This window comes from Rhinatrema bivittatum, chromosome 19, assembly GCF_901001135.1.
Source record: "Rhinatrema bivittatum chromosome 19, aRhiBiv1.1, whole genome shotgun sequence".
Classification (NCBI taxonomy): Eukaryota; Metazoa; Chordata; class Amphibia; order Gymnophiona; family Rhinatrematidae; genus Rhinatrema; species Rhinatrema bivittatum.
This window is the reverse complement of record NC_042633.1, coordinates 32,983,167-32,993,805: the sequence shown is the minus strand read 5'-3', so window position 1 is coordinate 32,993,805 and position 10,639 is coordinate 32,983,167.

The window sequence follows — 10,639 nt, the reverse complement described above, 5'->3', positions numbered from 1 at the left end:
GACCAAGGGTCCAGCAAGCCCAGCATCCTGTTTCCAACAGTGGCCAAGCCAGGATACAAGTACCTAGCAAGTCCCCAAACATTAAATAGATTTCAAGCTACTATTGCTTGTTAATTAATAGCAGTTTTTGGATTTTTCCTCTAGGAGCTTATCCAAACCTTTTTTAAACCCAGTTACACTAACTGCCGTAATCACATCCTCTGGCAATGAATTCCAGAGGTTAGCTATTGGCTGAGTGAAAAAGAAGTTTCTTCAATTCGTTTTAAATGTGCTACGTGCTAACTTCATGGATTGCCACCTAGTCCTTCTATTATCTGAGAGGGTAAATAACCGATTTACATTAACTTTTTCAAGTCCTTTCATGATCTCTATCATATCCCCCCTTCAGTCGTCTCTTCTCCAAGCCGAACAGCCCTAACTCCTTTAGCCTTTCCTCAGGGGAGTTCAGTAGGGCATGTCTGAAAGTCCTAGAATCTTTAGGATAAAAGTTCCGGGCCGAGCTTTGTCCGATGATGTCAACCCTGGTGAGGACCGACATCCTGCTATCCTCGGAGAATACCTGTTACAGGTAAGCAACTCTGCTATGTTAATACTCCTTTCTCATATTCACACACACATTGAGTTAAAATCACCTTGGTGCCAGGTGAAAGTAGTAGTGGATTTATTATGAGCTTATAAGAATTGCTAAAAACAACACTACATGGTTGATTGCAATAGTCGGACAAGGAGAACAAGTTACGGTAATTAGCGAAATTAAGCAGTTTTGTAAGCAGCTGAAAGAACTCTTATTTCAGGAAGCCTTTGGTACATTGTAAGATGTCTGTTGCTGTTTGTATTTTAACATATTTATTGTTTGATGTGTTTGTTTGATTTGCTTTTTATTTAAAAATATTTTATATTCCATTTATATCAAAATTATGTGCTAAACGGATTACAACATTAACATAAAAACAATAAATTAGTCCATTTAAAATTAAAATTGATAATACATTTATCACAGTATAATAAAAATAGCACTACCTCATAAATCGTAATATCACATCATGACGTATCAGATCATAGTGTATCAAAAGCCTGTCTAAAACGTTCAGCGACCTCCTAAACTGTTTTAGATCATCGATCAAACCATCGCGCAACATCGAATCGGAAAATTTAAACGTTAACATCTTAATCGTTGGAATTGCTAGCACATTTTGATTTAATGTTGGTGTTTGTGGGTGGATCCTTGGGCCGGTGGCAGATGACCAAGCCCCCGGGGGAAGATCCCGAGAGGGACCACAGGTCAGGCTCAGAGTATGGAGACAGACACAGACTAGTTCTTTTATTAAACAGTATATGGAACCACCAGAGGAGGCAGTAGTGAGCTGGAAGCGCCCGGCTGGGCTGAGGTCCCTCAGGTACTGGAACAGCGATCCCTGCATAACTGAGCTGTAGAGAAACTGAATATAGTGAGTAGGCAGGGGGTGCAGAGCTCAGGAACAGACCCTTGATGGTAACACTCACACAATAGTCTCTTAGAAGCAGCCCAGGAGCTGGAAGTGAATTAGGCCCTCGAGGAGAGAGTACCTGGTTCCAGGGAAGGCTCTGAGAGAGAGATGGTAACTCACTGGTGTTGTAGGCAGCAGTGACTTCCAGACAGAAGTGGTATTCAGTAGCAAGTCAGGGAACGTGGGCCCTCGAGGAGCGAGTACCTGGTTCCAGGGAAGGCTCTGAGAGGGAGATGGTAATTCACTGGTGTTGTAGGCAGCAGTGACTTCCAGGCAGAAGTGGTATTCAGTAGCAAGTCAGGGAACGTGGGCCCTCGAGGAGCGAGTACCTGGTTCCAGGGAAGGCTCTGAGAGGGAGGATGGTAATTCACTGGTGTTGTAGGCAGCAGTGACTTCCAGGCAGAAGGGGTATTCAGTAGCAAGTCAGGGAACGTGGGCCCTCGAGGAGCGAGTACCTGGTTCCAGGGAAGGCTCTGAGAGGGAGATGGTAATTCACTGGTGTTGTAGGCAGCAGTGACTTCCAGGCAGAAGTGGTATTCAGTAGCAAGTCAGGGAACGTGGGCCCTCGAGGAGCGAGTGCCGGTTCCAGACTGTGATCTGAAAAGCAAAGAGAGAGCGAGGAGCGGGTACCCCTGGTAAGTCCGAGGAGGCAGAGTAGCTTAGGTAGAGTCACCCTTGCTAACTCGATTAGTTAGCGATTTCTAAGACCTTATATATCCGGTACTGATGACGTCATCTCAGGGGGACGCGCCTGAGGTTCGAGTCACTGCTGGTACATCAGTCGGGGCCGCGCCTTTAGGTCCTTGTGAAACATGGCAAGTCCTGATCATTTACAGCTTTGCTCACTTTCATACTGTCCGTGAGAAATCGTACCGCTGACAGCTGCGACGAGCTGTCTTGTGTCGTCATTCCTGACCTCATAGTTCAGCGCCTGCTTTTGCTTATTTTTTTGGACCCTGGTACTGCTTCCATGCCCTTCTTTTCTGCCTGGGTGCTGCTGTCTGACAGGTTTCAGCACAAGGCCGCTGTAAACATTTAGCAAAGAGGCCTTTATGTCTGCAAGGTAAAGGGTACAGGATTAACGGTTCCCTTCAACGCAGGGGAGGTTTTTAATTCTTTTTTGTCGCAGAGAAGAACCTGTTAGTGGCCTTTTCATTATCCCTGCAAACAGTAGGTAAGGAGATCTTGTGATCTTTAAGGTGTTCAGTCCTTCTGAGGCTCCCAGGTGTCCCCTAACCCTGTTTGGTCTGAGTTGATCAGGCCCATGGCATGCTGCTGCCAGTATTATTCCAAAACTCAAGAGAATTGCACTGGCTTCCAGTACAAAAAAAAAGGGCTGACTTTTCAAATCACTGACCATTATTCATAAGTCACTCTGTAACGAGAATTTTTCATGAAATGACAACAGGCCGATTTAATTAAGCATTTTAGAACTCTCCTAAAAACATTTTTGTTCAAACTTGCTTATTGTTAACTCTTAGTTGGATTTCAGTTTTTTGTATAATTATTTTATGTTTAATATGCTTTTATATTGTTTTTTATTATTGTTACTTACGTTTTACCTATGTTTGTGTTAGGCGATCTATAAATCTAATAAAATGTAAATGTCTTAAAATGCTGTTTACTCTTTATTTTCCAAGGTGTCAGTTTTGCTCCTTAGGTCTAATTCACCTTGCCCTTCCTTCTTTATGTGGCTATGGGCTGCGGGAAACTACAAGCAGAGCCCTTTCATTTCCAGGCCCAGTAACCTGGAATATGCTGCCTTGAGTTTTAAGTGAAGAGCAGGGTTTTCTGCATTTTAGGAAAAAAATATAGGCTTAACTTTTTTTTTTTTAAGCAAATTGCAGAATATAAGAATGCACAAATAATTGAGTCCTCACAGGAGACACGGGGGGGGGGGGGGGGGGGCAGCTTTCTGGTGCTGCGGTGGAGCCTCTCCTGTGGCGGAGGCGACGTCTCCCCTGATAGCAAAGGTCTCTCCCTGAGCTTGATTTTCAGCCAAGGCTGGAACAGTTCTGGACTTTGAGAAGAGGAATTTTAAAGTCCAGGCTGACAATCTCCCACATGAAGAGGTGAGGACGATTTAGAGCCTCATCCTGCCTAACTGGGGCGAGCCGCACCCCTCTCGCCGTTATCGCCCTCCCCTCATTGCCCCAATAATACTTTTCCTTATCAGTTCCAGAAATGCACCTTTATTGTGTGGATGAAAATGGCCGCAGCCTTAATGACGTAAACCTAGCATTTGTAAGCACATCAAAGCCCAGGTGCATGACAACAACGATCTTTTGTCATAAATAAAAGTCTTTGGTATACCGAGAGCTTGCCCTGGGCCTTCTGCCACTTCGCATCTGGCTGCCGTTAAGCTGCGAGTAATCGGGCATCCCCCTCTACCGAGGCCGAAATCAAAAAAGACAGAGGGTCCTTACCCAACTGAAAAGCTGTAATGTCCAAAATCAAACTATTAATCGTATCCCAGTACAGAACAATTACTGGACACAGCCACCACACGTGCCATGTTGACCCTCTGCCTCCAGCGGTGATCTGTTGGTCCAGGAAACATGGCGTTCGAGCGTGCTGGAGTATAGTACCATCTCAAGTGTATTGTTATGGGAATTCTTCACCAGATGCGCCGAGATTGATGTTTTCGCCACTCGCCCCCTAATATCGTTCCATATGTCGTCCTCATCAGAACATCTGAATTCTTTAACCCGGTCTTCTCCTGTTTAAGAAGGGTATCTACGGGTAGATAATTCAACCGCTTATAGATTTTGGAAGTAAACCCCTTAACAGGCAGCCCTTGTATACAATATGTTTCAAATGTAGAACACCCCTTCTCCTCCCACTTCTTCTGCGCTGTACTTGAAATACAGTTGCGGTCTTGCATTGAAATCATCCCTTTCCAAATTATACTTTTCCTTCAAGCTCGCAAAAAAAAAAAAAGACTCCCAACCCTGTGAAGAAAGAATCTGGCCCCAGCCGAACCAAACCATGTTCCTCCCATTTCTGAAACCTAAGCGATCTCTAGTCCCATCCGAAAATCCTCATCATGTGGTAGCGGCATCAGAGCTGGAAAATCCCCCCCCCCCCCCCCCCAAGAGAGCAGCTTCATTTTTAGTGTTGCCCACACCTCTGGTGCTCTCGAGCAAACGGATTACGTCCATCCTTACTCAACTGCGAACCTTTCTTAACCCAAAGCAGAGCCCGCGACGGCTTCAAAAGCCCCCCCTGTTAAACCCTTCCAAATATGCCCTAGCTTGCACCACTTTCTCGTAATTTTCCACCTGTGCACCCCTAAGCCTCCCATCCCTTTAGGTATAAATAAGACACAACGAGACGAGTGAGGCCCTTTCTGTCGACTCACAAATTCCATACATTTCCCTTGGATCCCTTTCAAGGGATAAGGTGATGGGGATAAATCATTTAGATGGGGCAGCACATTCATTTTTAAAATGGCCATCTGACCCCACCGCTTATGCGTATCCAACAGTAACGCCCTAATTAAGGATGAGGAGTTCCACCAGGCCGAAAAGGAAACATCATTCGTAATTTTTGCGCCCAACGAAAAAGGGAAACTGCCTTTCAATCTTTCCACCATGCAGGCCGATACGGTAAAAATCGCGGGCGAGCGCACAGGCCACTCTCCTGTGCGCACGATTCAGTAAATAAAATTATTCAAATTAGGGCCCTCAGTAAAAAGAGACGCTAGGGACACTAGTGCGTCCCTAGCGTCTCTTTTTTGACAGGAGCGGCGGCTGTCAGCGAGTTTGACAGCCGACGCTCAATTTTGCCGGCGTCGGTTCTCAAACCCGCTGACATCCATGGGTTCGGAAACCGGATGCTGGCAAAATTGAGTGTCCGGTTTTCAACCCGTGGGCTGCGGGCAGATTTTAAATTTTATTTTATTATTTTAAACTTTCGGGACCTCCAACTTAATATCGCCATGATATTAAGTCAGAGGGTGCACAGAAAAGCAGTTTTTACTGCTTTTCTGCGCACTTTCCCGGTGCCTAGAGAAATTAGCGCCTACCTTTGTGTAGACGCTAATTTCTGAAAGTAAAATGTGCGGCTTGGCTGCACATTTTACTTTCTGTATCGTGCGGGAATACCTAATAGCGCCATCATCATGCATTTGCATGTTGCGGGTGCTATTAGTTTCCGGGGGGTTGGACGCGCGTTTTCGACCCCTTACTGAATAAGGGGTAAAGCTAGCGCGTCCAAACGCGGCGGAGCGCACTGTACTGTATCGGCCTGATTGTTGGGGCAAGGGAAACATTAACTATTTCTGATTTACTCATATTTACTTGAATGCCGGAAACTGCCCCATGTTGTCCAAGCTCCCTTACCAAGTCGGGAAGAAAGATGAAAGGGTGGGACAAAGTGAGCAGCACCTCACCTGCAAAGAGGGAAACTTTGTGATCCACGTCTCCAGTTCTGATTCCCCTGAAAGCCACCCTCAGTCTGACCTTTTCAGCGACGACTTCCATCTCTAAGGCAAAGAGAAGCGGCGACGGCCTAGTCCCCCCCCCCCCCCCCCCCCCCCCCCCCGCCCTGAGGAGGAAACTCTCGGAGTAATCCCCATTTACCTTCACACAGGCCCTGAAGAGAATGGTAGGGCTTGTGGACTCATTTATAGGAATTTTCCCCCAACCCAAATGTATCCAGTGCTCTGTACATAGAAGCCCCGTTCACCCCCGATGGCAAGGAGAAGAGCCTGAGGCCCATCCTAAGTTAAGGATGCTGCTAATATTATCTGAGGTACTTCTGCCCATTGCAAACCCAGATTGAGCTCCGTGTATTAATAGTGGCCTATCCCAGCCAATGTCAGCCAGTATTTTCACAAGGAATTAAGCAACGAAATAGGCCTATAGGGTCCACAGTTAGAACAGTCCCCCCCCCCCCCCCCCTTCAAAAGAATTGTAATGCATTGAGGGAGGTGGATGATCATCCCCACTTAGACATTTAAACATAGACCTTAAGGGCCCCACCAATAGACTTGAATATTGCCTGTAAAATTGGGCAGTGTACCCGTCCAGTCCAGGGGGCTCGTTACCTTTAATTTTTTTTTTTTTTAATGGCAGCTTCTATCTCAAAAGCTGTGATCTCCTTATTTAATGCCTCCCATTGTACTGGCGACAGACTAGGCAGATTAACTCCTGACAGATAGTTGGCCATGTCCTCTACACGGGGACTCCGACCCTTCTCCCGATAAAGATCCTGATAAAAACCCTTTAAACTTCTGTAAGATCTTACTGGGGGTCATATATCATTTGTCATAAGATCTGACCCTGCCGTACTGGGTCAGACCAAGGGTCCATCAAGCCCAGCATCATGTTTCCAACAGTGGCCAATCCAGGCCATAAGAACCTGGCAAGTGCCCCAAAACTAATAATATTGTGTGAGTTAAGCAACTTCAATTTACCTGTTTGAAGAAAGCATTTTAGAATTTGAAGAAAGCGCCTGAAGAATTGTTCAGACACTTTTATAAAAATTCACTTTTGCCACATTAAAGCACTTCAAAAAGGACTTTTAAAGCATTGGCCCAATGGTCGCAGCAGCTCTAATCCTCAACGCAGTTTATTTAAGTGCTTGGACTGGTCCCATAACCATATTATATTAAAACATTTCAAGTTTGGTTTATTGGTTGTTAATTATTGTCTGGCTAATGCCTTCCAGTTCTAGAATGAGAGAGTTTTCCACTTGTCTAATGTGCAACACAGGTAGCAGCAGTGCAAGCTGCTCCCCATCCCAGTGCGCACCTACACAGAACAAGCTTCCCTCTCTCTCACACACACTCCCACAGTTTCCCTCTCACACACACACACACTCCCACAGCTTCCCTCTCACACACACACATACACACACTCCCACAGCTTCCCTCTCTCACACATACACACTCCCACAGCTTCCCTCTCACACACACACATACACACACATACACACACTCCCACAGCTTCCCTCTCACACACACACATACACACACTCCCACAGCTTCCCTCTCACACACACACTCCCACAGCTTCCCTCTCTCTCTCTCACACACACACACTCCCACTATAGAGCAGTGCAAGATTGTTCCAAATGCACGTGCACATACACAGCCCCACTACAGAGCAAATACAGCAGAAATCACTTCTAGTGTTGTACATGGGGTGGGGGGGGGGGTGGGAGGACACACCTAGGGGACTGTACAGCTGTCTGTGATGTCACCGCTGATGCGCGCGGTGTGCTGCACAAGGTAGCCCTGTGTGACATCACTGGTCACCCAGGGTTTTTTTTTTTTTTTTGCAAGTGCCTTTTCCCCCAGGACTCAGTTGCGATCTTGTCCATGGAGAAGATAGACCGGTGGTATCGAGAGATTACTGAAGGATCCTGGAAGACTGAGGATTACACTGAGGTAAAGTAGCCATGGAATTTACTTTTGTCATGGATGAAAACCTGAAGCTCACAAATGCAGAATGCAACTGGGTCTTCCTCAGGAACTAGATTGGGCATGATGGAATCTGGAATCTCAGAGCTATAATTCCTAACAAGATGAACTGCATTGCTTAAATTTCCATTGTCACTCTCCATGGGGTCTGTGCTATGCCCGGCAAGATGTGGGGAAGAGATAATTAAGAGTTTGGTGCCATAGACAGCTCATCTAGGTGAATGATGTGGGGAAGAGATAATTAAGAGAGTGACACCATTGAAGTTTATGGAGGTGAATGATGTGAATGATGGATGGTCAGAAAGATGAGTAGATACATTTGATTATATCTGTGTTTATTGTCTTATTTGCTTGCAGATTTCTATAATAGATTGACATAGACTGCATCATTGCTCCAAAGGAATCTGTGATTGTACAAAAGCCCATTGAAGCTGCTATGATCGTTACTCACAAAGGGAACTTAGAAGAGCATGGACACGCCCCAATCCAACTGGCTGCCAGGCCTTCTTTCTAGTGTGAAGACACGTCTTCTTGATGCCCTAAGCGGAGCTCCTTCGACAGAGGTCACAGAGCAGAGTGGAAGTTCCTCCTTCTTCCACCGCTGGCGCGGGTGGAGGCCAACACAAGCCCCGCAGGGCCAACCTGGAGAGGACTATGACGCCGGAGCCACGCTTGAAGAGGAGAAGGAAGCCAAAGAACTTCAAGAAGGAGATAATGTGGAACCAGCCGTTGCCCCAGAAGACCCTGGCTCCCAAACTGACCCTTCCCAAGAAAACCAAGCCCTGGAGGGCCAACCTGGACAGGAATACGACGCTGTGGCCCCATTGGAAGATGTGAAGGAAGCTAAAATTCTTCAGGATGGAGAGAACACGGAACCAGATGTCCGTCCAGAAGAGCTTGGGTCCCAAACTGAACTTAACAAAGATAACCAACCACCTGAGATTGTGGCTCAGTGTGTCAGTAAGGAAGTCATTGGCCTTCTAAACTGTGAAGAAAGAGCAAGCGGGCCCCAGAATATTGCCACGGATGAACTCTGTGAAGAAAGTGGGCCCCAGAATACTGCCACGGATGACTTCAATGCAGGTGACCATGTGCCTTTAGAAGTCCCGCGAAACCGTCGCGTTAGGAAAAGGAAGAAGGATACCATACAGAATGAGCCCGTGAAGCTCCAGAGCCTCCCAGGGCAGCATGGAGCGCGCTCTTCCCGTCGTCAGTGGCTGCCGGACCTCCACCTGACTGTGGAGCACAAGAAGATACTGGCCAGCCAAGACTGGCTGGATGACAAGCTGATCGATGCAGCCCAGAAACTCCTAAAGAAGCAGCATGGAGCCCATGGCCTGCAGACCACACTGTTGTCCTGCTGCGAGGATGGTTACCAACCAGTGGAGAACCCTGGCATACAGATTCACTTTGATCCAGGCCGTGACCATTGGTTCACCTCCTGTCGGCGGGGGGACTGTGTAGAGGTTGCTGACAGCCTGGACCCTGATGGCCTCACCCCGGATAGCCTGAGGCAACTGAAGCAGTGCTATGGAAAGCTGGCCAAAAATGGGTGTCTGGAGGTGCACCTGTTGAGAGCTGACTGCCAGCCCAACTACGACGACTGTGGCCTGTATGCCATCGCCAATGCTGTGGAGTTCCTGGCTCCCGAAGGGGACCCTACGAGCATCTACGATAACCAGCTGATGCGCTCTCACTTTGCCACCTGCCTGGAGAAAGGCAAGATCACCCCTTTCCCCAAGAGCCGGAAAAAACGACGGCTGCAGCAGGCCAAGAAACCAAAGGTAGAGGTGGTGTACGTGTCCTGAATCCATGGAAAGGGTCCCTCTGCTTCAAAAACCCAAGATGAAAGGCAAACGAACATACACCAGGCCCCTCCTCGCTGAGTATGAAAAAAGAAATAGTATGGTGGGGAGTGGTTTTGGGGGTGGGGGGGAGGGGGGGGGAGAGAGAAGGGGCAGAGAAGAAGACACCATGCTCTGCTCCTCCGGAGTCACCAGATGGCCGCCCTATGCTACTTGGAGAAAGCGATTTGAGGACGTGAGGAGAGGGGCTGGCAGATGCAGCACAGATCTTTTCTCATGGGTGGTCTTCGTAGGCAAGAAGGAGCAGGTTTCAACCAAGCACAAGCATTTTTCGAGTTCAACCGGCAAAGCGTTGGAGTAGGAAGTGTGACAGCCCGTTTCCGTACCATCTGCAGTGGAAAGCGAATAACAAAAGAGAGAGTCTTCTGAAGGATCGCAAATAAAAAAAAAAAATTTTACTGACTGCGCGCTCATTGGTTAATGTGTTTTAGTTATTGATTTGTAAATGCGGTGAGTGGTCAGATACTTCTGACCCTGCCCTACCCTGTCCGCACCTAATCACGCGACACAACTGACGTTCAGCTGTTTGCAACATTTACCATTTATGTGCATTTGGAGCCAATAATTTTCCTTTGGGCTCTTTCAGGATTTTTTGTACCCCAAAGGAGAGGTGTCCGAGGGGGGGGGCAAATGAAACTACGCCAGGCCCCCCTCCTGGGAGAGCAGAGCAGGCCTGGCCGGGCTCTGCTCTTCCACAGTCTCACCACAAGGGGGAAGCAGCGAAGAAGCGAGAGCTTTCAGGGGGCTGGCGGGGAGGGAGATGGGGAGCTATGGCAGGCGCCGCACGGATATTGCTGGTCAGGTGAGCAGCAAAATAAAGGGAGCCAAGAGGATTAAAACCAAAAAGTGGGGTTCACTTG